The sequence below is a fragment of the Vulpes vulpes genome, chromosome 10 (assembly GCF_048418805.1).
Source record: "Vulpes vulpes isolate BD-2025 chromosome 10, VulVul3, whole genome shotgun sequence".
Classification (NCBI taxonomy): domain Eukaryota; kingdom Metazoa; phylum Chordata; class Mammalia; order Carnivora; family Canidae; genus Vulpes; species Vulpes vulpes.
Genome location: NC_132789.1, coordinates 48,467,703 through 48,490,435, shown reverse-complemented (window position 1 = coordinate 48,490,435; position 22,733 = coordinate 48,467,703). Strand labels below are relative to the sequence as shown.

The 22,733-nt window shown below is 34.6% G+C and overlaps 1 protein-coding gene across 5 annotated transcripts in view; it reads right to left on the bottom strand.

Annotated features, from left to right (window-relative positions):
- Positions 1-22,733, bottom strand: part of FAF1 (Fas associated factor 1) — a 461,294-nt gene that overhangs the window by 68,763 nt on the left and 369,798 nt on the right. The window lies entirely within an intron of this gene.

Here is a 22,733-nt window from a genome sequence, read left to right as displayed (position 1 = left end):
CCTCTCTCTCAAATAAAAATAAAGTCTTTAGAAAACTTTAAAAAGTTGGATAAAATGGTTAATTCTATGTTATGTGAAGGTTGCCTAAAAAAACCCCTCAAGTATCAAAATTACAGAAGGAAGTGACATGACCCAAGAACTAAATAACAAAACTCTCTACAGTGGAAAAAGAGAGAGAATATTTTTATTTTTCTACACCTGCAGTATAAATGATGAAAGCACTGCTTGAAAAGATGCATTAAATTGGCATTCAAAAGGAGTGCTGCCTGACAGCACTGGCTCCATGGTGTACTGCAGCCAAGACATTCATTTTCCAACCAAACAACTTGGATTATAGTCCTCATTCCATCTTGATGGCAGAGTACTACAAGGAAAAGGTCATAGGCTTAAAATACAGAATTGGTTTGAATTCTAGGTTTGCCACTTAAATTTCTGTGTCTGGCTAAGTTCCTTGATTTCTTTCAACACTGATCAATTATATATTTAAAATGGGAGAAATACCTCCTAGCTAGATTATGGAAAGGATGAAATGAAATGATGCATACATATCACCTAGTATAGTATCTGGGACTACAGTGAGCATTTGATGTTATCCTAGTAATCATCACCATCACCATCATAATCACCCTCATAATATCAATCCTGTTCCTTCTAATAACTAGATGTATAACCTTAGTCTAAATAGTTGAATTTCTCTGAGTTTCTTCTAAGATCTGCCTGGGGAGGACCTGGGACAAATCATCACTCATTAATAGCATCATTTTTTGGGCAGCCCAGGTGGCTCAGCAGTTTAGCGCCGCCTTCAGCCCAGGGCATGGTCCTGGAGACTGGGGATCGAGTTCCATGTCAGGCTCCCTGCATGGAGCCTGCTTCTCCCTCTGCCTGTGTCTCTGCCTCTCTCTCTCCTCTCTGTATATTCTCATGAATAAATAAATGAAATCTTTAAAAAAATAGCATCATTTTTCTATGGGTCGACGGACAATGGTAGAGGAGGGAAGGCAGAGAAAGGCTCATAAACAATTATATGAACATAGGCCTCAGGTCTCTGAAGCATTTTTCCATTGTTCCTGGTAACTGCTATACTTCATCCAAGTCACTGCCTATGTACTAGGGCTCTGATAAGTGTCCTGGTGCCAAAAATAAGAACGTGAGTGGTCCTAAGCATAAGTTATGCAACATATGTAATTTAGAAGAAAAGCTTACACTAAACTGTAAAAATACATTTCAGAGGTCTAACAAAATTCTAATTATTCTCATGACTACTTTGATTTTTCTGAAATGTCAGATATCAGAAAGATACCTCTCTCTAGATATATTTTTCCTGTTTATTTGGTGAACTGACTCTGCTTATTCCATAACTGCTTAGTCTGCCTTTAAATAATGACATTCTAAGTTGCAGGCTGTAGGAGCTACTAGTAGAGGGAGGTTCTTTAACCTAAGGGCCCAGGACAAGGCCCTAAGTTTGCTCAACTTTTGGGTGACCCAGACTATGAGGATTAAATAGAGGAACACATGGTGGGACATTGCTCTGAAATGTATAAAGGTAACAGACTAGAAGGAATTATCATATTGTTAATGGAATCAGGAATGACTTAGAAGGCCCAATTCACTCCATGATAAGAACGAATGCCTTAAAAAAATAAAATAAAATAAAATAAAATAAAATAAAATAAAATAAAATAAAATAAAATAAATAAAATAAAATAAAATAAAAGAATTCCTAGGTCGTAGGCCTAATTTATCACTGTGGTTTCCATTCTGTAAAACACCCTCATTTCCTTGTTACTCAAAGCTACCATTAACTAAGTATTTGCAAAGGAAAATGTAGTATTAATGAATATTCCCCACCTATATTTTTACTTAAGACCTCTAATCCTTTAAAGTCTTATATTCCAAAGTTTAAGAAGTACTCTCATATGTGATACTCACAATAATTAAGTTAGCCAGGAAGGGACTTTTATCCTCATTTAGAGATGAGGAAACTGAGACTAAGAAAGCTGAAGTGATTTTTTCCATGGTCACACAGCTTATTAGAATATCGGCCTCCTGGTACCTCATCTATAGCTTTCTGTGCCATTTCACTTCTCTCCAATCTATATGGTTAACGTGTTTCTCTCCTCTAAATTTTCTTCCTTCCAAATATTGTGAATATAGTCCTTCAGTCGGCATAGGAGACAGGCATGGGATGATTTTCCGGGGAATAAACTGTTTACCTTTGCTGAATGACTTGAATAATAAGAAAAACAAATACAGGTTTAACTTATTTTATTACCAACAGACTCTCCATAGAGAAGAGCAAGATAGGAAGAAATAGATATGTACCTCCAGAGCCTTGTATTATCCTTTAGAGTTGGTCATCATCTACTCACATGTTTATTTCTCTCTTCAGACCTTATGCAAATTAAAGAGACTTTTCCTTGTTATTTCTGTATCCCTAGTCATAAACAGTGCCTGGTACTTTGTACAACCTTTAAAACTCAATGGTGAATGAGCATTTGGCTCTACAGACATCTGTATTGTAAGTTTATATTTGTTAGACTGACTTGCCTGTAAAATAATTAATGAACTGCTAATGCTCAAAATCAGTAAAATAAGGATTATGGCAAACTTGACACTCAACATTCAGATTACATTCTTGAAAGAATAGGTTTGGTACCTATTATAAAAGACTGAGTCTAAATGTTAGACTCACTGGTTATTTTTTAAACTTCGAAGTTTCGAAAGTTTTAAACAGAGAAATTTTAAGACAGTCCATTATAGGACTATGAAAACAGAGAGATGAATTCACAAGTAGCAAGTAACTTCCAATTCCTAAATGAGATGGTTTTGCTTTGCTAGAATGTAAGTCTCTGGAATTTCCGGTGGAGATGTTTAGAAAAGATTCTTTTTCATTTGGATAAAAGTGGTATGTGGGAGTGAGCTGAAAAGCTGGATTTAAGACTGGTTTGGTAATTTCTTTAGTGGCAGGATTTCAAAAGATGGACTGCGTCTCAGTGTCTGCTTTACAGGAAGTGGGTTAACTTGTGAGAGTTTATATGTTAAGGCTAAACCAATCCAGAGAGAATCTACATATCTGTTTGGTAATTTATAGAATGAAACCTACACATTTTTCAAGCATGATGCTTTAGTTTAGACTCCTGCCATCTCTTACTTACACCACAGCATTAGCCTCAACAGGTCTCCTAACCTCTAGTTCCTCCCCATAAAATTCATCATTCACGTGTTCATTCATCCATTTATACATTTATAAAATACTTATGTACACCTACTATATGTTGGGCTTTGTGTTAGGGACTAGAAACAAGATGAGTAAGATGTAGTTTCCTTCTTTCATTAGATGTAGGAGATACATATATAAACTTGGAAAGGAAGGCAATATAGATGAAGGCCTATTTTGAGTTAGTCATTTTACAATATGCTGTTTCTTTTACCCCTACCCCATTGTAGGGGGTATTGTATTGAATGGAAATAATTCAACATATGGGGAAATTGAGACTCAAAATGGCTACATAATCTGCCAATGTGAGGGACTGAATCAGGTTTTATACTTAGGTCTATCTGCTTCTAAAGGCCATGTTCTTTTCCCTAAACCAATGGTTCTCAAATTTTTTTTTTTCAAATTTTAAGATATACAAAATTACTTGTTATATAGAGCAAACTTGTGAAAACACAGATTTTCTGGCCCAACTGCAGAGATTTTGATTAAGTTTAGCACAGAAGCTCAAAAATCTATTGTAACAAATATGTGCTCAATGGATCACACTTTGAAAAGTACTATACCTCAAAAAGAAAACAAAATAACATCAAGATAAGTAAAGATACCAACATAAAGATACCAACAAAGTGATGAGCAAATAGCATAGTCATCAGAATTAGTTTTAAATTCCAAATCTAGTCATGTCAACTTCCTGCTTAAAAAAATGATAAACACTCCACTGCCCACAGTTTAAAGTTCAAATTCTATAGCGGAGCATAGAAGTACCTTCAACATGTGACCCTAATGCACATTTTCAGCTTCTTCTCTCCTCCCTTCCATCTTTTTTTTTTCTTTTTAAAGATTATTTATTTATTTATTAGAGTCCGAGAGAGAGAGAGAGAGAGAGAGAGAGAGGCAGAGACACAGGCAGAGGGAGAAAGAGGCTCCATGCGGGGAGTGGGACTCAATCCTGGGACCCCAGGATCATGCCCTGGGCTGAAGGCGGTGCTAAACTGCTGAGTCACCAGGGCTGCCCAAAGAGAGAGAGAGTGCCTGAGTGGCAGGGCAAGAGCAGAGGAAGAAGGAGAGACAAACTTCTTGCTGAGGAAGGAGCCCACCATGGGGCTCGATCCCAAGACCCTGGGATCATGATCTGAGCCAAAGGCAGATGCTTAACCAACTGAGCCACCCAGGTATCCTTCCTCCCTTCCATCTTGACTTACTAAATTACTCTTCATTTTCCACATCCCAAGCCATTTCACAACCCCAAGTTGTATCACATGTCCACATTTTTAGTCTGAATGATTATTTCCTACTCATTATACCAACCTCGGTTTATGTTATTACAGAGAATATTTCATAAGTATTTATTAGATGCCAGGTAGTACTCTAAACACTTTACATGTATCAATGGATTTAATCCTATCAAGTAACTACTAATTAAGGAAATTGAGGTACAGAGATTTAAGAGATTTTTCTCAAGGTTATACAACTGCTTTATGGGAGAGCTGGGATTTGAATTTAGGCACTATGGCACCATAAACTCTTTTTTTAAAAAAAAAGATTATTTATTTATTTATTCATAGACACACACACACACACACACACACAGAGAGAGAGAGAGAGAGAGAGAGAGGCAGAGACAGAGGCAGAGGGAGAAGCAGGCACCATGCAGAGAGCCTCATGTGGGACTCCATCCAGGGTCTCCAGGATCACACCCTAGGCTGCAGGCAGCACTAAACTGCTGCGCCACTGGGGCTGCCCGCACCATAAACTCTTAATGACTAATTTATAGTTGCTGCTCATGAGACAATGAGATATTCTCAGGCAAGGACTTTCTTTTAGTTACCTAGGGCCTAAAATGGTATCTCTCTTCAGATTCTTTTAATCTACTTTTGTCTCTTATTAACCCTGAATGAACTTTCTTCTGTTCCACTTGTATGTGAAATAAGTCTCCTTGTTTTGAACCTAATTATTGTTCTCTAATTGCTTTAGGTACTAAGGTTTCGTTTTTAGAGGTGACAAGCTCTCTGAGGGCAGAAACTGTGTCTCCCAGTGTAGCTTGGTATATGGCAGGCACTGAAAGAATTTTTATTGTACTGAAATGCAGGGAAAGCATTTTACCAGCTAACCCATGTTCAGTGATTAAGAGAATGCACATGAATGGGGAATGGTTAGTTCCTCCAAAGTGGAATGAGGGAGTAAGGGGGCAGGTATCTGTTAGTTCTTTTGATAGAAGGCTGTCATCATGAAAGGGTTCTTAGTCATATAAAGGACTGGTCTCCATGGTTGGGTGGTTCTGACTTACAAAAAAGATATTCTGCAATTCAGTCTTCTAGTAAATAGTAATTAGATAGCTACAGCTGTACATTTAAATTGATATTTGGGTTAAAAAGCTATATAGAAGCTTTTACCTTCTTCCCAGGTAAGAGATGTTCACAAACACTTTGGATTGCTTGCAAAGCTGAATTTTTCTATTGCTCTGCATGAATAAACTAGTTCAGGACTACAAAGTGTATGTTCTTTGTCTCAGTTACACCTGGAATATACGTGGTGAATAGACTCCCTAGGTTGTATTCTTTGCACTTTACATACAGTTATTCTAGTTCATGTTTTCCTAGGGGTAAACCGTCTTTACAATGCTAAAGTGGGAAAATAAAATTATACATATGCATATTAAGAACTTTATGAAAAAGGATTTAAAGAATATTTTTTTCTAGCAAAGTACATAGGATAATGTTTAAATTTTATTTTAAAGATTTATTTATTTATTTGAGAAAGAGTACACAAGCAGGAGGAGGGGGAGAGGGAGAAAAATCCCTAAGCTGATTCCCTGCTGGGCATGAAGCCTGATGTGGTGCTGGATTCCAGGACCCAAGATCATGACCTGAGCTGAAATCAAGAACTGGATGCCTAACTGACCCAGCCACCTATGCATCCCAAAGGATAATTTATTTTAAAAGGAAAATATGCAAATTGGTGCAGCCAATGGAAAACAGTAGGGAGGGTTCTCAAATAATTAAAAAAATATAACTACCATATGATTCAGCAATTCCACTTTGGGGTATTTATCTTTAGAAAACAAAAATACTAACTCAAAAACATGTATGTACCCTCATGTTCATTGCACATTATTGACAATAGCCAAGATATAGAAACAACCTAAGTGTCCATTGACAGATGAATGGATAAAGAAAATGGAGTATAAATATACAATGGAATACTACTCAGCCATAAAAAAGAATGAAATCTTGCCATTTGTGACAATACTGATGGACCTTGAGGGCATTATGCTAAGTGAAATAAGTCAGACAGAGACAAATACTGTATGATCTCACTTACACGTGGAATCTAAACAAACAAACAAACAAACAAACAAACAAACAAACAAAAAAAAACCAAGGTCATACATACTGGTGGTTGCCAGAGGTGGGGTTGGTTGAAATGGGTAAAGGTAGTCAAAGGGTACAAATTTCTAGTTATGAAATAAATAAGTCATGGGGATATAATATACAGCATAGCAACTACAGTAACAATACTATATTGCATATGTTAAAGTTACTAGGAGAGTAAATCCTAAAAGTTGCCATCACAAAAAAAATTCTATAATTATGTATGGTGAAAGATGTTAACTAGACTTATTATGGTGATCATTTCACATTATACACATACATTGGATCATTATGTTCTACAACTAAAAATAATATAATGTTGTATGTCAATTATATCTCAATTTAAAAAGAGGGAAATGTTATTTATTTTTAAAGATTTTATTTATTCCACAGAGAGAGTGCACGCACAAGCAGGGGGAGAGGAAGAAGCAGGCTCACAGCTGAGCAGGAAGCCCCAATGTGGGTCTTGATCCAAGAACTCTGGGATTATGACCTGAGCTGAAGGCAGAGGCTTAACCAACTGATCCACCCAGGTACCCCAAAGGAAAATGTTATTTAAAAATAAAAGTCTACAATTCCAAATCATTTGAAGATCTTTCCTCCCAACATCCCACACACCTACTGGATGTCCTATTAAAAGAGAAATATTTAATTCAATTAAGAGAAAATAACATTAAAAAGAGAAAAAATAATAACAAAAGGCCTGATTTTATAAGTGATTTTGGGCAAATAACTTCTATAACTCTTAAATTTCCTTAACTGTAGAATGAAATTAAGATTAAATGTTTTGTAAAATTCCTTTCAGCTCAGCAAATAGATAATGTTATTTATATACTTATTAAATACTAGGTACCAGTACCTGCTTTACATGTATTATCTTATTTAATTTTCCAAACATGCCTATCAGGTAGGTACTATTATCATCCTATTTTATACAAGTGATTAAAAACTGATTCAATAGGTCAGAGGCTTAGGAACATACATTTTAAGCAAACTCTTCAGGTAATAGTGATGCTAGTAGCCACTGCACCATAATTTGAGAATAGCTTGGCGACTCCAATGGCTGCAGTCTATATTGGTAAAGTTAGTACAATCCCAACTGCTGTGTATAAAGTAAGATTTCCCCCCCCCCCAATTTGTATCTGGCTTGGTAAAGTCAATTAATGCTCTGGGCCAGTTTCCTTTTCTGTGAAATGGGTTTAATAATACCTACCTTGAAGAATTTATAGAAGGAATGCAAATGGCCTGGTCCTATGCTTAAGAGTAGAGATTCAATAAATGTTAGCTTATTATCACAAGCATCCAAACATTAGTAATACAATAAAAAGAACAATGAACAAACTATAAACTTTTGCTGAAGCCCATATTATAATTATTTCTATGGGCTGTTTATTTTCCTCACTTTTAATATTATTTTTTAAGTAAATATACTACAAAATGGATTATTTTTGGTATGTAGTTCTATAAGTTTTATTTTTATATATTTTAAAAGATTTTATTTATTTATTCATGAGAGACACACAGAGAGAGGCAGAGAGAGAAGCAGGCTCCTTGTGGGGAGCCAGACTCGAGACTTGATCCCAGGACCCCTGGATCACGACCTGAGCCAAAGGCAGATGCTCAACCACTGAGCCACCAGGTGCCCCAAGTTCTGTAAGTTTTAACACATGTATAGATGCACGTAACCACCACCAAAATAGGATACAGAACAGTTCCATTATCACCCCCAAAATCCCTGGAGCTATTCCTTTGTAGTCATAATCTCTTCTGAGTTCTAACTCCTAGCAATCCTGATTGGTTCTCCATTCCAGTAGTTTTTGTCTTTTCAAAAATATCAAACAATGGAACTATGTAGTATGTAAGTTTAAAGGCTGACTTCTTTTACTAAGCAGAATGCCTTTGTAATACATTCAAGTTGTTTACATACCAATAGTTTGTTCCTTTTTATTCCACAGTAGTATTCCATTGTGTGGATGTAACACAGTATATTTATCCATTTACCCACTGAAGGTCAATGGAAGGATAATGAAGGACATTTGAATTGTTTCCAGCTTTGGCAATTATGAACAGAGCTTTTATGAACATTGATAACATTGGTGTGAACTGAAGTTCACTTTTCTAGAGTTAATACCTAGGATTATTAACTCTAGTTGCTGGATTATGTGTTAAGTGCATGGTCAACTTTCTGAGGAAAGGTCAAACTTTTTTCTGAGTGGCTGAACCATTTTGTATTCCCAACAGCAAATGAGTAAGAATTCACATTCTCTCTTCTAACTCAGTGGTAATAAGCATTCCTAGTCTAAGTCTCCAAAGTTGTACAAAGCTGTGATGAGTATTTTAGTATACAAGTAGTGATTGACTTCAATGAAGCAACATTGCATAGTTAAGAATTCCAAAAGCAAATCCCCTATTAAAATAGTTCTCTCTAGTCTGCTAAAATTTTCTCTAGGATGTTTTCCTATATATGTCCAGACACTGAAACACATACATAAACTCCCATACACATATACCTCTGACAATAACAAAACTTTTTAAGTGCCGAGAATCATTTTTTCTTTGCCTCAACTAACTTTGGTATGCTTTATGGTAAAAAAATGGTCTGCAAAGGTAAGTATTAATAGGAAATAGGGTATATATGGTTATGGTTGATTTGAAATATCTAATCTGAAATTCGAATCTTTCTGCCTAATTAACCAAGTAGTCCCACTTAATTATAAAATGTGTCTCCTCTGATGATGATGCAGTCTTCCAAACTAACAATCTATTGGAAAAGTATCCTTTCTTCTAGAAGACACTTCTTCACAACTTTACCTGCTTACAATGATGCTAATTTTAAACTTATTCAGCTTAAAAGAATTTCCCCTGGTGCGGCCTTTCTAACTCTGATAGGCAGATTTAACAACCTATATATACCTCCATCATGGGAATCACATTATTACACTGGAATCCTTAATTTGCATGTCACTGAATATCTAAGCACTATGTCATCCGTGTAACCATTAGTGCTTAGCATAATGTGGACATATAGCAGGCCCTTAGTAAAAATGTGTTGGTTTAGAGACCAAACAAATGAATTAATGGTATTTTACCTGGTGAACATCTATGTATCATCCTTTAAGGCTTAAATGTTTCTTCCTCTAAGGCATCTTCTTTGTGTCACCTAGGTACCTTGTACTTATTGCCATTGCTATGTTTTCGTACTATATTGCAATTCCCTGTTTGCTGCCATGACAGGTAATTAGATATCTGCCCAGTGGGAAAGAAAAATTCACAAGGAATATGCCTTTCTCTAAAGATAAGAGTTTAGGTAGTATCATATTTAGGACAGGAAGTCTCTTTTGACTCTTTTTAAAGGATTTGCCTTAGGAGAGTTTCAGTTAAAATTTCTTTGGATGTCTGTCAGGCTTATGACAATGGGAAGGTCTCAATGGCCACTTAAGAACACTTTAGAAAAAGTAGAAGGCTTTAATTTTTATTTGGAGAACACTAAGACAGATACTTTTAAAACAATGCTACACAAAAGAAAGTACAATAACTAGATATATCCCCCTCACCAAACTAGCTAATATTGCATAACTAGAAAAACAAACATACTTTGTTAGATTCTACTTTTACCAAAAAGTCGACAGGCTGGGCCAGCTGTTTAACAATGAGTGCCTTTACAGTAATAAATGTTGACAGCCCAAATCAAAAAAGAATGCATTACTGAGATATCATCAATTGTGTTCTGTCATTAAAAGGCAGCTCCACCCAGTCTAAGCTTGTCAAAAAGTGTTACTGTAATCCATGAAGAAGTCTCTACCTCAGGCAAAGGAAAGAAAAAATGTGAAGGGCTGGCTCAGAACAGGTGTGTTGAATTGTAATGCCAATGTTGAGTCATAAATCTCTTTACATTAGTTTCATATATGACAAATTATTAACTTCTGTGAGGTGTCAAGCATGGCTGAACAAATCCATCAGCAAGCACTTTAAGAGCAACAAATGTAAATAAATAGGGTGTGGATATAACTTTTTAACAGTGAGCATTATTCCATGCACAAGAGTAGACAGTTATGACAAACTTTCTTATTCTATTCAAGTGAATATGGTATTTATGGGAATCTAGAAATGTCAGACATACTCTTCAGGTCAGCCTACTCTGATTCTACCTAATGTTTGTAAGAGCATTGCTTCAATTTATCCTACAAATCTTTAATGTAAATGTAACTCAGCTTTACAAGGGATCATGATGTATGAAAAGCATGTAAGTATGTATTCTGTTTTTTTAAACAGTTGTGGGACTTTGGGCAAACTATGTATAACGACTATATGCCTCAGTTTTCTCTTCAATAAAATAGGAATAATAACTATTTCACAACGCTATCATGAAAACTAAAAAGTGATTATTGGCAGGAAGTATCTAACATAGTGCTTGCTTGGCACTAGCAGATAGATACTCAACACATTCTAGCTTTCTTTTTTAAGGTACTTCAGCTGTCATCCTTGCTTCCCTAAGAGGTAATAGCTTGGAATTTAATACAGAGTAAAAAACTGCTCAGGATTAAAGCTCATGAAAGCAAAGGTGGAATCTTTTTCACTCTATGTCAGTTTCCACTAGTTTCCAGCAAGTACTGAGCCCAATAATGAAGAACTCATGTTACCACCCATGGCAAACTCTCACTTCTCAGCTCGAAAGTATTGAACAGTCACGTATGTCGTTAATATTTTTTTTATTATGGTAAAATATACATAATATACAGTTCACTATTTAAGTGTACAATTTAGTGGCAATTTAGTGGCATTCGGTGTTGTGCAAACCATTACACTATTTCCATAACTTCACCACCTCAAACAGAAACTCTTATACCCATCGAGCAGTAACTCTCCAACCTGCCTCATACCTCGTCTCTGGTAAGTGCTAATCTACTTGCATTTCTTATAAATTGATCTATTCAAGATATGTAAGTAGATTGATAAAAATTTGACCTTTTGCATCTGGCATCTTTCATTTCAAGGTCTTCAAAGTTCATCCATGTCGCAGCATGTATCAATACTTCAATCCTTATTGTAGACTGAACAATATTCTTTGTATGGCTATAACACATTTTTAATCCATTTATCTGCTGATGTGTCCATCAGCATATGTCCATAGCCAAACTGGAATGTTTCCACCTTTGGGTTATTGTGAATAATGCTACAATGAACATTTGAGAACAAGTGTCTGAGTCTCTGTTTTTATTTCTTTTGAGTATTTATACCTGGAAGTAGATTGCTGGGTAATGTGGTAATTCTATGTTAAACTTTTTGAGGAATCTTCAAACTGTTTTCCACAGTGTCTGCACCACTTTACATTCTAATCAGCAATGTACAAGGGTTCTACTTTCTCCACAACCTTGTCAATCTGTGTTAATTTCCATTCTTTTTGGTAATAGCCATCCTAGTAGATTTGAAGTGGTATCTTCTTGTGATTTTGATCTGCATCTCCCTAATTACTAATGATGTTGAGCATCTTTTTTTTTTTTTGGTGCTTGTTCGCCATCTATTTTCAGAGAAATGTATATTCAAGCTTTTTGCCCATTTTTGAATTATGCTGTTTGGCTTTTGTTGTTCAATTGTGGAAGTTCTTTATATATTTTGGATATTAAACTCTTTTCATATATGATTTGCAAGTATTTTCTTCCATTCTGTAGGTTTCTTTTCACTTTCTCAGTGTCATTTGAAGCACAAAAGTTTTTAATATTTTTTCTCCGTTTTTATTTAAATTTGATCTAGTTAACATAAAGTGAGTTTTAAGTATAGAATTTAATGAGTCATCACTTACATACAACACTCAGTGCTCATAGCAACAAGTGCCCACTTTAATCCCCATCACCTATTTAACCCATCACCCCGCCCACTTCCCCTCCTATAAACATCAGTTTATTCTCTATAGTTAAGAGTCTGTTTCTTGGTCTGCCCCTCTCTTTTTGTCCCTTTTGTTCATTTGTTTTGTTTCTTAAATTCCATTAGTGAAATCATATGGTATTTGTCTTTCTCTGACTTACTATGCTTAGCATAATACTCTCAAGCTCCTCAATCATCATTGCAAATGACAAGGTTTCATTCTTTTTTAATGGCTGAGTAATACTCCATTGCATATATATATATATATATATATATGTGTGTGTGTGTATATATATATATATATATATATATATATATATACTCATCATAACATCACTTGTGTATGCCCATCACTTATTTAGCCCATCCTCCCACGACCTCTCTTCCAGAAATCCTCAGCTTTAAGAGTCTCTTTTTTAAAAGCTTTATTTGAGAAAGAGAGAGAGCTAGAGAGCTAGAGTGCATGCACGTGAGAGTGCACGAGTGTGGGGGAGGAGCAAAGGGAAAGGGAGAAGCAGACCTCCCACTGAGCAGGGAGCCCAAAAGGGTGCTTGATCCCAGGATCCTAGAATCACAACCTAAGCTGAAGGCAGATGCTTAACCAACTGAGCCACCTAGTTGCTCCAGTTAAGAGTCTCTCATGGTTTGCCTCCCTCTGTTTTTATCTTTTAAAATTTTTTTCCCTTCCCCTATGTTCATCTGTTTTATTTCTTAAATTATACATATAAGTGAAATTATATGGTATTTGTCTTTCTCTGCTTCACTTATTTCATTTAGCACAAAACAATGATCTTGCCATATCATTGCAATGGCAAGATTTCATTCTTTTTGATGGCTGAGTAATATTCGTGTGTGTGTGTGTGTGTGTGTGTGTGTACACATACACCCTCCACATCTTTATCTGTTTATCAGTTGATGGACATTTGGACTCTCCATAATTGGCTATTGTTGGTCATGAGAGAGGAGAAATAACACTACAAAAATATAAACAATCATAAGACAGTATTATGAAAATTTATATGGCAACAAATTGGACAACCTGGAAGATATGGATACACTTCTAGAAACATATAAACTACCAAAACTGAAACAGGAAGAAATAGAAAACTTGAACAGACTGATAACCAGCAAAGAAATTAAATGAGTAACCAAAAATCTCCCAACAAAAGTCCAGGGCTAGATGGCTTCACAGGGGAATTCTAGCAAACTTTTTTTATTTTTATTTTTATTTTTTTTAAGAGAGAGAATGTGTGCATGCAAGGGAGAGGGGCAGAGGAAGAGGGAGAGGGAGAGAGAATCTCAAGTAGGATCCACAATGAGCGTGGAGTCCAACCCAAGGCTTCATCTCATTACCTAGAGTTCCCTACCCAAGCTAAAATCAAGAGTTGGATGCTTAACCTAATGCACCACTACCAAACATTTAAAGAAAATTAATATCTGTTTTTCTCAGACTATTCTGAAAAACAGAAATGGAAGGAAAACTTCCAAACTCATTCTATGAGGCCAGTATTATCCTGATACCAAATCCAAACAAAGACTCCATTAAAGAAGAGAACTATAGGCCAATATCTCCAATGAATATGGATGCAAAAATCCTCAATAAAATACTAGCAAATCTAATCCAATAGTAAATTAAAAGAATCATTCACTGCAATCAAGTGGGATTTACTTCTGGGCTGCAAGGATGGTTCAATATCTGGAAATCAATCAATGTGATATGCCACATTAATAAAAGGATAAGAACCAGATGTTCCTCTCAATATACGCACAAAAAATATTTGACAAAGTACAGCATACATTCATACAAAAACCTTCAACAAAGTAGGGTTAGAGGGAACATAGATCAACCTAATTAAGGCCGTATATGAAAAACCCACAGCTAATATCATTCTCAATATGGGGAAAACTGAGGGCATTTCCTTTACAGTCAGGAACAAAACAGGGATGTCCACTCTCATCACTTCTATTTAACATAGTACTGGACGTCCTTAGCCTCAGCAATTAGACAACAAAAAGAGAAAAAAGGCATCCAAATCAGCAAGGAAGAAGTGAAACTTTCACTATTTGCAGATGACATGATACTCTACATAGATAACCCAAAAGATTTCACCAAAAAATGCTAGAACTGATACACAAATTCAGTAAAGTTGCAGGATACAAAATCAATGTACAGAAATCTGTTGCAATTCCAGTAGGGTTTTAATTTTTATGATGCCTAACTTCCCAACTTACTTGTTTTTTTCTTATGTTATCTGTGCTTTTGGTGTCATATTTAAGAAACCATTGTCAAATCCAAGGTCATGAAGTTTTTTCTCTGTGTTGTATTCTAAGAGTTTCATAGTTTTAGGTCTTAAATTTAGGTCTTTGATCCATTTTGAGTTAATGTTTGTATACAGTGCTACATATGGGTTCAACTTCACTCTTGTATCTGAGTATCCAGTTTTCCCAGCACCACTTCTTGACGAGACTGTTCCTTCATCATGAATGGTCTTGGTGCCTTTGTTGAAAACCAACTGACTATACATATGAGAGTATATTTCTGGGCTCTCTTTTCTATTCCATTGGTCTTTATGTCTATCTTCATGCTAGTAACACAGTGTTTTGATTATAGGTTGTTGGTAAGTTTTGAAATCATGAAGTGTGAATCCATTAGCTTTGTTCTTCTTTTTCAAGATTGTTTTGGCTATTCAGGGTTCCTTGTAGTTCCATATGAATTTTAAAATAGGTTTTTCTTTCTGCAAAAAAGGCCTTTGGGATTTTGATAAGGACTGCACTGCATCTATGGATAGCACTGGATAGTGTTGTCATCTAAACATTATTAAGTCTTCCAATCCCTTGAAGAGGGAAGTATTTCCATTTATTTGGATCTTCTTAATCTCTTTCAGCAATATTTAGTAATTTTCAGCATACAAGACTTGGGCCTCCTTGGTTAAATGTATTTCTAAGTATTTTGTTATTCTTGATGCTATCATAAGTTAAATTATTTTCTAAATTTCCTTTTTAAATCCTCCTGGCTAGCGTATATAAATGCAAAGGATTTTTACTTTTTATATCCTGTAACTTTGCAAAAATGTGTTCATCAGCTCTAACAGTTTATTTGTGTGGAATATTTAGGGTTTTCAACAGGTAAGATCATATCTTTTTTTTTTTAAAGATTTTATTTATTTATGAGAGAGAGAAAGAGAGAGAGAGAGGCAAAGACACAGGCAGAAAGAAGCAGGCTCCATGCAGGGAGCCTGATGCAGGACTTATTCCCAGACTCCAGGATCACGCCCTGGGCTGAAGGTGGCACTAAACCGCTGAGCCACCCAGGGATCCCTTGATCCAGTTCCTTTCCAGTTTGGATGCCTTTTATTTATCTTACTTAATTGTGGGTTTTTTTTTTTTGTGTGTGTGATTGGTTTATTTCACTTAACATAATGTTTTCAAGATTTATCTGAGATTACAGTGTCTATCAGAACTTCATTCCTTTTTATGACTGAATAGCATTCCATTGTATGCATATGCCAGCTGGTTTTTGTGTGTGTGTTTACCCATTTGTTACTTTATATACATTTGTGTTGTTTCCATCTCTTGGCTATTATGAGTAATGTTGCTTTAAATCATACATAGATTTTTTTCTTAAAGATTTCACTTAAATTCCAGGTAGTTAACATACAGCGTAATATTAATTTCAGGTATACATTACAGTGATTCTACAATTCCATACAATACCTGGTGCCTATCACAAGTGCACTCCTTAATTCCTATCACCTATTAAACCAATCCCCTGCCCATCTTCCCTGTGGTAACTATCAGTTTGTTCTCTGTAGTTAAGAGTTTGTTTCTTGGTTTGTCTCTCTCTCTCTCTCTCTCTCTCTTTTCCCTTTGCTCATTTGTTTCATTTCTTAAATTCCACATATGCATAAAATCACAAGGTATTTGTCTTTCTCTGACTTATTTACTTAGCATAATACTCTCAAGTTCCATTCATGCTGTTGCATATGGCAAGGTTTCACTCTTTTTTATGGTTGAGTAATAATAAAATAGTAATAAAAATTAATAAAATAATTATAATAATTATGGTTGAATAAAAAGTATATATATATACACACATATATATACACACATACCACCTCTTTTTTTAATCCATTCATCAATTGATAGCTTCCATTTCTTAGCTATTATAAAAAATTCTGTTGTATAAACATAGGTATGCATGTATCCCTTTGAATTAGTGTTTTTGTATTCTTTGGGTAAATACCCAACAGTGCAATTGTTGGGTCATAGGGTAATTCTACTTTTAAATTTTTGAGGAACCTCCATACTGTTTTCCATAGTGGCTGTACCAGTTTGCATTCCTACCAACAGTGCAAGAGGGTTCCTTTTGTTCCACATCCTTGCCAACACCTGTTGTTTCTTTGTTGATTTAAGCGATTATGACAGACGTGAGGTGATATCTCATTGTAGTCATGATTTGTATTTTCCTGATGATCAGTGATGATGAGTATCTTCTCATGTGTCTGTTAGCCATTTGTATGTCTTTGGAAAAATGTCTATTCATGTCTTCTGCCCACTTTTTAATTGGATTATTAATTTTTGGGGTGTTGAGTTTGGTAAGTTTTTAAATATATTTTGGATACGCATCCTTTATAGGATATGTCATTTGCAAATATCTTCTCCCATTCCATAGGTTGCCTTTTAGTTTTGTGGATTGTTTCCTTTGCTCTGCAAAAGCTTTTTATTTTGATGAAATCCCAATAGTTTATTTTTGCTTTTGTTTCCCTTGCCTCAGGAGATACATCTAGAAACAAGTTGCTACACATGCACAGATTTTTGTATGGACCTATCTTTTCACTTCTCTTAGATATATGACTATCAGTAAAACTGCTGGATCATATGTTAACTATGTTTAATCATTTGAGGAACTGCTATACTGTTTCCTAAAGCAACTGCTCCATCTTATATTCCCGCCAGCAGTCTATGAGGGTTCAGATTTCTCCATATCTTCACTAATACTTGGTATCTTTTGATTCTGGCCACTGCAGTTTGTGTGAGGTAGTATCATCTCATTGTGGTTTTAATATGCATTTGCTTGGTCACTAATGATGTAGAACATCATTTCATGTGCTTATACGGCCATTTGTATATCTCTCATAAAGAAATATCTTTTCAGATCCTTTGCCCAATTTTTAATGGGCTAATTTGTCTTTTTATTATTGAGTTGTAAGAATTCTTTATATATTCGAGATATATAAGTCCTTTATCAAATACGATTTGCAAAGATTTTCTCCCAATCTGTGAGTTGTCCCTTCACTTTCTGGTGTCCTTTGATGTACAGTTAGTTTGTCATCAGTACTGATTCTACTTCATCTTTTTAAGTATAATTCAAAGTTTGCAAAATAATCATTAAAAACTTATCTTGTCATATATATTTCTCATTGATAAACAGAATGAACAGTGATGACTACTTCTACCTTGTATACATACAAACAGCAATATGCAAAGAACTGATTCTTAATCTGTACATCTTAGTGGTTTAATCTAACTGTAAAGCAGCATAACATGCACAATGTGGTCATCGCTCCTCCACAAACCATGCTATTGCCATTGCATGCTACTCAACAGTATAAGTTGAGAAAGTACTCAGGAAACTTTATGGCTGGAATTACAAGTTTCTTGGCAGCAGTGGTTTTGTTTCGTTTTGTTTTTCCTCCCCCTCAAGGAGTGCAATTTGTAAACAATTTCTCATCTGCAGTTTGGTCACTTCTCTGCCTTGCATGGTAAGATTTTTTTTAGTGGTATTATTTTTCTCTTGATGTGAAAAAAACTATTGATTTAATAAAAAGGTCATTGGTCTTTATTTAATAATGAAACAGAAGCTCTCAAGGCTTCATACTTTTATAAAAAATTTCAGAAACAGAGGCACTAGGGGTAAATGCATTGCTGCTTCTATACAATTAACTTTCATTTCTCGATCAAAAAAAATATTTTTATGACAGCCAGTATGAAATCATTACAATCAGGGTCAGTTGTCCTGGCATCTTCTATTCTAGGACTGGAGTTCTCTAAATTATGTTTACATTAATGTTGAATTAGTGTAGCAGTGAATCACTGATTTATAATTTTTAAATATTATTTTCATCATTACTTTTATGCTTCAATGAATCACATTTTAGCCATGATCAATTTGGGGGAATTAAGAAAATAATATAGCTAATTTAAGCAAGGAAAAATTAATATAGATTTAACAATAATATGTGAATGATATAAAAGTTCAGAAGCCAAAGTAAACTGCCCTAGTTAAATGAATTTGTCTAAATAAAACATCCAATGCAATGTTTGTTGTACATGAACAGTCTAATAAATTGTAACATATAATGAATGAAATGTGATTTGGAGGGACATCACAATTTATTTTACATTTCAAAATATGAAATCATTGTTGACAAAATTTATTACATTGCTTGTTCATACCTAACTGCCTGGAATCCTTGGTAGATAGCTAAGTATTCTGGTAAACTAGGAATCACACGGAGAAATACCTATGGCTGGAATGTAGCAGGAGCCTAAAGAATGGCTATTATTATTATCTTCATTCTCACCTGTTCTACTTGCCTCATAGTTTGCATTGGAGAATACTAGAGCCCTTCTATGTGCTCTAGGTCAAGTTGCCTATATAGCATGTCTAGCTCATTCTGACTGGGTGCTCCCATGGCTTTATCTACTTGATTACTTCACAGATTATACTGGAACTGCTGTGTTGTAAGCCCAATGGCCCTATCTATCTTGCACACAGCTGTGGTATTGGTGTTTTACATAGTGTCTAGTCCATAGGAAAAGATCAATAAATATTTAAGAAATGAATATAGAAATCAAGATGAGAGAAATTATTATCTTCTGTGATTTGGGACTAACTATGGAGAAAAAACACTTGATAAAGAATCCTTTCTAAAATATTTATGCATCCAACACCGGAATACCTAAATATAGAAAACAAATATTAACAGACCTAAGAGGGAGAAAGAGACAGCAATACAATAATAATAGGGGCTTTAATATCCCAATTTCATCAATGGATATATCATCCAGACAGAAAATCAATGAGGAAACATTTGAATAAAATGATGTATTGGACAGAGTGGACTTAACAAACATATACAGAACATTTCATTCCAAAGCAACAGAATACACATTTGTCTAAAGCACATAAGGAACACTGTCCAGAATAGTTAGGGCACCACAAAAATATCTTAATAAATTTAAGAAGACTGAAGTCATATCAAGCATCTTTTCCAACCAAAATGGTATGAAACTAGAAATCAATTACAAGATGACAACTGGAATATTCACAAATATGTGGAACTTAACATGCTGTTGAATAACCAATGGGTTAAGGAAGAAGTAAAAAAATACCTTGGGACAAATGAAAATGTAAATATAACATACAACACTTATGGGACACTGCCAATACAGTTGTAAGTGAGAAGCTGGTAAGGCTTACTAAATGCCTACATCAAGAAATAAAGATCTCAAATAAACAATCTAACTTTACATCTCAAGGAACTAGAAAAAGAAGAACAAAATCCAAAGTTAGCAGAAGGAAAGAAATGATAAAGATCAGAGCAGAAAGGATTGGAAACTAAAAGACAATAGAAAAGATCAGTGTGACTACATTTATCATGGTGAACACTGAATAATATACAGAATTACTGAATCAATGTTGTACACCTGAAACTAATACAACATTTTATGTCAATTATATTTCAATAAGAAGTAAAGTTTGAAAAGATTGAAAAGATCAATGAAACTAAGCTGATTTTTTAAAAAAGATAAACAAAATTGACAAGACTTTATCTAGACAGACCAAGAAAAAAAAAAGACTCGAATAAAATCAGAAATGCAAGAGATGTTACAATTGAAAGCACAGAAATACAAAGGATCATAAAAGACTATTATGAACAATTATATGCCAGTACACAAATAGATCATTTAAGAAGAAATGGATAAAGCCCCTGAAACTTGATAATCAGAGGTTTCTGGATTACTAAAGAAAATATGGCATATGAAAATAACTGAATCTATTTACATGTTAGAAAGTATCTATTGTTTGGAATCAGGCTGTAAGCAAAAACAGATCATAAATGTTTTGATTCTAAACAAATTCTAAATGATGTGATTCTAAACAAGCTACCATCACGTAGTGCCAATATTTGCCAATAAGCCTACATTGTAGCAAAGTACCTCTGTCCCTAAAACTGAGCCCAGTGCTATATACTTGATAGATCCTCAATAAACACTTAAAAAACCAAACTAATACCATTAATGAAAATGTCTGTGAATAAAGTGATAAGCAGTTTTGCCAAAACAAAAGGCTCATATAATACATACTTCCTGATTAGAAATAGAACAATTATTGATATAAAGATCCATTCTGGGCCATTAAAGAATGACTCAGAGTATGAATATGTTTGGGCTTGATTTTATTTATTAAAAACTTTGTTATAGGATGGGCATCTCTGGTTGCACTAATGATGTAATCATTTAAGTGATGAAAGTAACTGAACCAAAGTAAAGTTTATATAAATTCAGGCCTAGGAAGCCATCCTCCAAGTCTGTTCATGAATTTGATTTTCATTGCAAGCTTAAGATAAAGTATTACTTGAAATTTTTTTGAAGAGTAAAGGCAAATTCACAATTACAAGGGACAGTGTTTCTTGTCACATATTCAGCAGATACCAAATCTATTACGATCCATGCATAGTCCAAAACAAGTCTTTGAACCTATAAGAGCTTTTCTTAGGAACTTTACTTATGAACTAAATGATAACTTTCATGAAGACACTCTAAAAACAAAGAGAAATCCTTAAATTCTTGCCGTTAAATTTCAATAAAAATTTCAATTATATGGAGCCTTGGATTTTCCCTGTAACCCTCATATTAAATTTTGTGCTCAGTATTAAAGGAATTAAAGTCAATTTCTTTACCAATGAATTATGAGGAACACAAATTAAGATGAAAGAATGAACTGGGAATATGCATGCAAATATTGTGCATTCATATTATTATACAGCATAATCTGTAAATCTAGTACTAATGAGACTCAAGATTTAAATGGCTGAAGAATGTGTTTAGTGACTTATTGTCAATCAATGCCTCTATTCCAGGATAAACATAATCTTGAATGGCAACACACCTATTATTACAAATTCCTAAGTAAGTACAGTACTTCATTATTTCAAAATGTCACTGTCAATTTATAGAGTAACAGATAAACATCTTTCCATCATATACCTGATTACCTTTTCTATAGAGTAAATGAAACACTGACTATTAAGGAAAATCACAAACATCATTTTTCCAGCAATAAAATAAACTTAGTGTGTATTTAAACTCTAAACTAGTTATAGCACTTCAAATTTTCATATTTGTTAATGTGGACACATTAGGTTTTATACCACTGCAATCAAGAACTTTTTTCAAGTAACATTTTTCATGTGAATTCTTCCAAGTATTAAATATTCAATCATCTAATAAACATTTACTGAGTGCCTACTTTGTCCTAGGTACACTGATAGGAGATAAATGTTATAAATGTGAATGTGATACAACTCAGACTCTTAACAAACTCACAGAATAATAGAAGAAAGAGACAAGCAAATATGGTAAAACACAATAATTCTACTTTATATTTGTCTACATGTTTTCCATTTGCAATAGCTAATGGGTATTGTATTGAAAACACTCAATATAGCTGGAAACTTTTCATCATTGCTCAGCAATCAAACTTTCCCTATTTGTCTATGAAAAACATTTTTCAACTAAAAATATTAGAAAGGACAATTTAAGAAATACCTGTGAATTGAGCATCTCAAATTAACAAATGCTAACATATGTTTCATATTTTATCTTTAGACTGTTCTTTAGACTGTTCTCCAAATCCAGAAATTTTTTACCTGATAAAGCACTAATAATTACTTGAGATTATCATAGGTCCTACTGGCCATGTGACCTTGGGTAAATTAACTTAACTCTTTTGAGTCTCAGTTTTCTCACCTGAAAAGGGAAGATAATAGTACCAATCTGTGCTAGGCTATCTCCCATTTGCCCCCTCAGTATCCAAGCTCTATCTAGCTTTTTGCCCGGGTAAGTTCTCTTGCCTTGCAGCTTTTGGTTGGGTTACCTAGGTAGTATTGGCAGAAGATCAGAGTATGGAAGGAAAGTAAATCTATTCTCTGGTCTCCTCCCTAGCAGGTCACCAAGGGCTGACTATATCCCTCTATCAGATATAGTCTTCTCGATTT